Source organism: Bactrocera latifrons, unplaced genomic scaffold (assembly GCF_001853355.1).
Source record: "Bactrocera latifrons isolate USDA-ARS-PBARC rearing strain unplaced genomic scaffold, ASM185335v1 scaffold_56, whole genome shotgun sequence".
Taxonomy (NCBI): domain Eukaryota; kingdom Metazoa; phylum Arthropoda; class Insecta; order Diptera; family Tephritidae; genus Bactrocera; species Bactrocera latifrons.
The window spans coordinates 779,793-787,485 of NW_017537223.1; positions in this window are offsets into that span (position 1 = coordinate 779,793).

The window sequence follows — 7,693 nt, forward strand, 5'->3', positions numbered from 1 at the left end:
AGCCGCATTTGTGAAACGCGGCAATAAGCGTGAAAGGGTAAATTCGGCAAGCTGTGACATTACCGTCGCTGTTGTTGTTGCTGCTGCGGCGCTCACCTCTTGCTGAGACAGCAATAAAGAAAATTAACTTAAACACATAAAGAATTAACAAGTGTGGGCATATGTGTGAGCCGATGTATGATTACCTTGAAGCTGTGCAATAAGCAGGGGAGCAAATATGCTTGAGGGCATTAAAATAAAGTGCGTTGCTTGAGCGGCAGCTAGACCGACGAGTGCGCGCAAAAATGAACTGCGGCGATTTTCTGTCGTTCACGCATTTACATTTTCAAGCGGACGACATAATGACAGCAGCGCAGCAGAATTAATTTTATCGCATGTGCATGTGTTTACATGTGTGTGTGTGTTCGAGATTCGGAATTAAGGAGTCAAGTCTCGCTTGTGGCAATTTCCGGTCATTCAATTCGGCGCCATTCAAAGCCACTGCCATACACACATACCAACAAACACGCGCGCATATACTTATGTATGTGCGTGTGCGTGTTGAGCGGGTAAATGGGCGCTGAGGTTGGCGCTGGGCGGACAATGCCGACAATGCCAATAATATTGTAATAATAACAGTGCGAATTACAACAACAGCGGCGAGAACAAAGGGCGTAATGGCAACAAATGTACACATGTGCCATATGCATGCGAGAAATGCAGGGAATTTGCATATGCATGTATGTGTATTTACAACCATGTACACACACATACATATGTAATATAATCGCGTACGGCACACATTGTTCTCGCAAAATGGCTTGGCTTTTGTGTTGCACTCGTCATTGTTGTTGTTGTTGCTGCCTGTGTTGACACAATTCCTATAAGGTTGTTTGTTGCCACATATATTGTAACGTCGTTAAGCGCATAGCCTTTCGGCAACGTTGCCGTTATTTGCTTTCGCTGCCGTCACACACCGCCTTGCCGCTTATTAACACTAGCAGAATGCCAGCATAATAACTTATTGTGCAATTTAACACGATTGCAATTCGGAAGTACCGTAATGTGCATTTATCCCTTTCGGATTGGCCACTCGTCGGCTGTTCGGTCATTTGCTCTTGCATTTGGGTATTCGCAAGTGTGTCAACACCATACGCCAACACTTTTGGCCCGCCAACAAAAATCAACTTAAAACACCGTTATTTTAAAAAGCAATCCTGCTGTTCAACAGCTCCTGGCTTTGAGAGGGAGAGTGATATACTGAAACTTTTCAATGACAAACGTCACGAGTATGGTTCTTCTTCTTCTTCTTTACTAGCGTAGAAACCGCTTACGCGATTATAGCCGAGTTAACAACAGCGCCCCAGTCATTTCTTCCTTTCGCAGGGTGGCGTCAATTGGCGATTCCAAGATTGGCAAGATTCTTCTTTACCTGGATCCTCCAACAGAGTGGGGTCTTTCTCTGCTTCCCCCAGCGGGTACTGCGTCGAATACTTTCAGAGCTGGAGTGTTTTCGTCCATTCGGACGCTGTCTTTTAGTTCTCTGAACTATGTCAATGTCGTCGTATATCTCACACAGTTCATCGTTCCATCGAATGCGATATTCGCGCAAAGGACCATAAATCTTCCGCAGAACCTTTCTCTCGAAATCTCGTAACGTCAATTCATCAGATGTTGTCATCGTCCATGTCTCTGCATCATATAGCAGGACGGAGAAACATGAGTGACTTATAGAGTGTGGTTTTTGTTCGTCGAGAGAGGACTTTACTTCTCAATTGCCGACCCAGTCTAAAGTAGCACCTGTTGGAAAGCGATATTCTGCGTTGGATTTCGTGACTGACGTTATTGTTGGTGTTGATGCTGCTTCCAAGATAGACGCAATTATCGACGACTCCAAAGTTATGACTGTAAACAGTGACGTGGGAGCCTAGTCGCGAGTGCGACGACTGTTTGTTTAACGACAGGAGATATTTCGTCTTGCCCTCGTTCTCTACCAGATCCATTTGCTTCGCTGCCTTATCCATTCACGAGTATGGTTACAATGTGGTTATTGGAAAATGGCCCTACAGCATTCGGTGACTCGACTGTGCCACAATGCAAGTTTCGTCGGCCGTACGACGCAGTTTCTATGCATTTTCGCATTACTGTTCTATGTCCGAATTTTAAATCTAATTTTAGTTTTAAAATAGCTGCCGACTGTTAATGACTTTGCCGAGCGAAACTTGTAATTAGAAAATTGTATGCAAGCTGCAGCGAATAATTAAATATTAATATTCAGCTAGTATTTTTCTGCTCGTCTATCTTTCATATATAGCCCTATCAAATCATACATCTATTTGTGTAAATTGCTAATCGGTGGCGGCCAGAAAAACAAAAAGCGCAGCATGGAAAACTCTCGACTTGTTCAAGTTGCCCCTGAATGCTCTGTGCAAAGCCTATTAAGTGGGCCCTTTGAAGCATGAACTTGAACATGGCTCCGTTAATCAATGAATGCGGCCATGAACCGTAATGCCAACGGCGGTGGAATGTGTGCTGTCAATTAACGAAGAATCGAACTCAATGAGCTATGGTGAAATCATCAACTCAATTATGCTAATTAGGTCATGGTAATTCGCGATTTGTTATAAAGCACATGAGAGTGGGGAGCCCCTGCCTGCGGGGCATTTACTCTGCAACAAAGTTTCGGCCCTATATTTAGTAATACCAAAGCTATGTGTGCATGCGTATGATCTCCTATCTTGGCAAACGAATGAATGTGGCAGGCTTATTAATGAGTGGGAAATATTGCGCCGTTACAAGTAGTGGCTAATCAGCACAGAGCACAATCATTAACTCGCGTATAGAAATCGCTCGTTTGTATTCTATTTTGAATTGTGAGGAAATGCAATGAAGCATCACAAGTTTTACCTTCAATAACTTTATTTTCTTCAAAAACTTCCTTTTCTTTAGGGAACCTTAGACCTTAGGTTTTCGGCAAAACTGTTAATTAATGATAATAAAACTAATAAAACCGCAATCGCCCAACTGAATGGATGGTCTTTTTTTTCTCTATTTTCTATAACATTCTTTATTTTATTTTTTTTTTATTTTTTCCTGTTTTAGTTTCTTAATTTTTTTTTAATATTTTACTCCGATATCCACAGACAAAACTCATTTTGTAGCTTCGTTGGATTTATGTAATATAATATTGCGCGTTTCGGCTTGGCGCGAAGTTAATAAACCGCGCACCATAGGCGCTATAGCAAGTACTTTTCAGAGTGGATCACAAGAGGTCCGAGGTCCCATCAACTATTTGCTCTAAGTCTAAGGGGGATCTATTCCGACATTGTTGATTTCTATTGGACTGACATGCTTTTCGAAACTAGCTTCAGTCGTCTCCACAAATTTGTCACAGGTTCAATACGTTTCCAGTATATAGGAGTCTTTTGGTATCTCAGGGGATCAGAGTTCTAAGCTGTCGAATTGAGATCCCTCTTAGAAATGACATCATAACGTCATCTAACCAGCTTTCGCCAAAGTAAGCAGTTTGTGTATTTAGTCTTCCAGACCTCGTAAGCTGAGATCGCTTTTGGTGCCGCTAAGCATAGCGATACGCTGTTTGCGAAGGAGATTGATTTCTGCACACTCACTTATAGCAAAGACTTCTGCTTGAAAGATGCTTGGAAAACGTCCCATTGGTGTGTATGGTTTGGTATGCAGTCCCGCAATGTCTGCTTCAATGACTTCCGGTGTCCTCAATAATAGGTCGAGCGTAGAATCACTTCACTCTGCCTTATTGCTGAGAGTAACTCTAAGTTTCTTTGCAAAAGCCACTAAAGCCTGCAGTTGTTAAGACGATATTATCTTCCCTTTGCTAAAAACCTCTGCTACCATGAGCAGATTGGTGTGTTTCGCTACCTCTTTGATTAGTAGATGCAACTCCAACATTACCTCAAGTGCTGCGATTGGGCAAGTCCGCATTGCCCCTGAAGCTCAGACGCAGGCGAGTCTTTGCATCTTCTGTAGTTAAAAGTATACCGAAGGCTTCGTTTCCTTCATTGCCCAAACAACCGCTCCCTAAGTTACAATAAACCTTACGATCATGGATGTATGTGTGATCGGTTGATACCTGACTTGCAGTCAAAGGATCTGTCGGGTAGGCATCTGCAAATCATGAGTGACTTGGTGGCTCCGGACAGTGTTAGTCCCACGTGCCTATTGCACCGTAAGGTTGAGTCTAATGTGAGGCCTAAGTATTATGTTTGACCTTTTTAGACACTTCCAACATCCTGCCACCGGGTGTTAGTGGACTCAAGCCTGGAAGAAATTTTCGCTTTGTAGAAATTAGCTGGCCATGACGGAAATCGAGATCAGCTGCCTCAACAGATTTGTGAAAGACTCAAAGCAGTTTATTGCTGTATGAGGTTAAAATTTTTTGTTTACATTTTATATTTTAATCTAACCTAACGAGTTCTGGCATTTGTAACTATGTTGCCAGCCTGGAGGATGGATCGTCAAGTACTAACTAATTTGTATCAAAGCAACTGCAGATGCAGTTTCTTCCAGTAAGGCTTCATGCATCGCTGTGCTAATGTATAGTAAGTATAACATACATACAACTCTGCTACTTAACTCCTTGCTAGTAATGCACACCAAAGTTCTATTCATGGCTCAGTTGATGAGAGTCAAATAAAAACACGGAAACACAAGAGCTCGCGCAGCTGCGTTCCTTCACTTCATCACCAGCCAGCTGTTGTCAGAAGCGCGAAACTGAGCTTCCCAAACGCCCAGCTGCTCGACTGCTATTTCGAATTTAACTACATTCAACGTCAACAACAAACAAAGTTCCGAATTTCGTCAATTACATAGAGTGCATAGGGAAAATAAAACAACCTGGCACAACACACTGACACACACACAACCATCAAATCATGAGTGTATTTTTATATTTGTGAACTCATAAGCGAACAAATGCCAGTGTGTGTGTGTGCGCGGGTTTATCTTTGCATGCGAGTAATATTGCCGTCTCGAATTGCCTTGAGCGGCAATTGCCAGCTGCCAACGCACATTTGATTGGCTGCAACTTGCGCGTCTGGCAATAAATAATCGAAATTAAAAAAGTTTTACCTGCCGAATATATTAAATGGATTGCGAGTGTGGAAAGAAATCCACAAGTGCAACGCAGAGATTGCGCATGTGTGTGTTCTATTCAATATGCATTCGCATAGCGCGGAAAGTGACAGAAGTTTGAATGGAGAAACTTCAGGTGACTGATTGAAATCGCGCAAACTGTGAGCGGCAATAAATCTTCACATGGCTGTACTATGGCAAAGCTATTGCTGAAGTTGACATTTTAGTTTGCAATCGGTTCACGAGACCGGAGTACGAGCTAAAATTAATCCGTGTTAATTAAATTCTTAACTGGGTCACCAAAAGTTTATTCAGAGAGTGAGTGACAACTTTGGAAACTTGCGTCTTTCGAGATCGAAGAAGAGATAGCGTGATTTGATAACTGTTTTGAAAAATATTTTGGACGACGGGTTATGATTGAAGACAGCCTGTGATTGACCGTATCGAATCAAAATAATGCAAGTCTCTTTGGAAGAAGAAGGATGTAACGGTTTTTGGCCTTTTTTGATAGATCAATATTCGACCGAATAGACCACGTCCAGCACGGAGTGGGGAAAATATAGCACCGACGCTGAGAGTGTTCGACAGCAACTCGGACTGACGAATGGAACGACTTAACGCATTTTTCATCCAGATCTTAAATGGAAAGCTTATTAAATGCAGCTTGTGCATGAACTAAAGACGCTCGACCTTCCCTAGCGACATTCGTTGCCTCTATGGGCTGTTTTAAAGTTCCAAGAAGATCCAACGAGCAACCTAAAGAGAGGCAAGAGCTGTTATTTCATCCAAAAGAAACAAAGGTTTGATGTAGTTTGTAGGCCGGTGGAATCATAGGCTCATATTTTTTCAGAAATGATTCCGGTGAGAAAATAACAGTTAATGACAACGGCTATCGCGCCTGAAATTGAATTTTGTAATCTCGGTGACATTTGGTTTCATCAAGATGGCGCCACTTCTCACACATCGCATCAATCAATGGATTAATTGAGAGAACACTTCGGTGAGCAGATAATTGTCCATTTTGGGCCGGTCGATTGGCCTCAAAGATCGCTTGATATCACACCGTTAGAGTTTTTCCTGGTCTATGTGGGCAATCCTGCTTCGATTCAGGCCTTTGAGCAAAACATCACGCGTGTCATTCGCCAGTTACCAGTAGAAATGTTCGAACGAGTCGTCGAAAACTATACTAAACCATATTTGCCTGAAGCCTCCTCTATCTAAAGTGACCTCAGTTAGTTATAAGCTCCAAGATCCTTCACTTTGAAAAGCAAATTAGATTTCTAACTAGCAAGGCGTCCCTTTTTAGTTGCCTCATGAATGCTAAGCACCAAAAACTGCACTCACCCAAATATATTCGTGCAATTCCAAACACGAGGCTGCATTCACTCACACACTCGCCTCGCCATTGCTGTTGAGCGCCAGCATATGCCATGCCAGCATTCCATTGTGCTACGCTGTCACTAAGTACTCCTTTATTGCTGTAAATATGTCAGCTGTTGCAGGCGACAAATCCATTTGTCTACCCGCTGCTCTAAATAAAAAGGCCATTTCTTACCGCTGCTGCACACTTTCGCATGCAAGACCGGCTTTCACTAACTACAATAATGGCCCACCAGCCCTATTTCAGTTTTTTTTTTGCATTAAAGACCTGCATTCGTCTTGCAACACCCTGTGCCAGTGTGCTGTGCATTCAGTCAAAAAATGCACTACACTTCGGTTGTTGTGCCGGAAAAAATTACATTTTTGAGTGGAAATTTTCAATTTCTTTCCGTGACTCGACGTGAAAATGCCACAGAAAAATGCTGTAATGCACACAAACGTAATTGCAAAGAGGAGAAACAAAAACGACAAAAAAAAAAAAAAAACACACACACACATTGCAATCCTTTGCACAACTTTTCCACTTTCTAGCGAAATGATTTTCGTCAAATAAATCTCAAAGCGTTTCATATTTTGCCGCTACTCTTATTTACTTTGAAATGTGGCAAATATTTCGTGTGCTCAGTTTGTCGAGTCCATGGGCGCACGTATATGTAATTAGATGCCCCTTAAGGGCCAATGCCATGCAAGCATAACGGAGTTTGTTTCTTTGTAAGTGGGATACCAGGTAAACAAATCATATAGGTATGTCGTAAAGTTATCGAACACTTTTATCACGCGAGTCGTTCATCTACTTTTCTTAAGTAGTCCAATAAGTCCCGCATAAATCAGTTCTGTAAACCCCATCCTATCATGTTCCTACAGTCCCTTCAATCGAGTGCCAATGATACTTCCGATCAACCGTTTTGTACAAGGTTACTGCCTTGATTGCTGCTTGAGAGGCTACGTAGATATTGAATCTGGATTTGCCTGCAGGTGCAAAAGAGGTCAAGTCCGCGGCTTTCGCAATAGCAAAGACCTCGCCTTGAACAGTGGTTCGGCAACGTAAAAGACCATTGTAAAAGTGTAACTTTGGACAGTATAATCAGTTGAAAAGTGGGATCATGTGGTCGGTGCTTGCCAAAGCACCACTACCCACTGAGCTATGTCTGATTTTTCTATATGTAAATTCTCCTGCAGCCAGTAGGCGTCTCGCCGACTTTGCTCCGCAGTTTTCAGCGAAGAA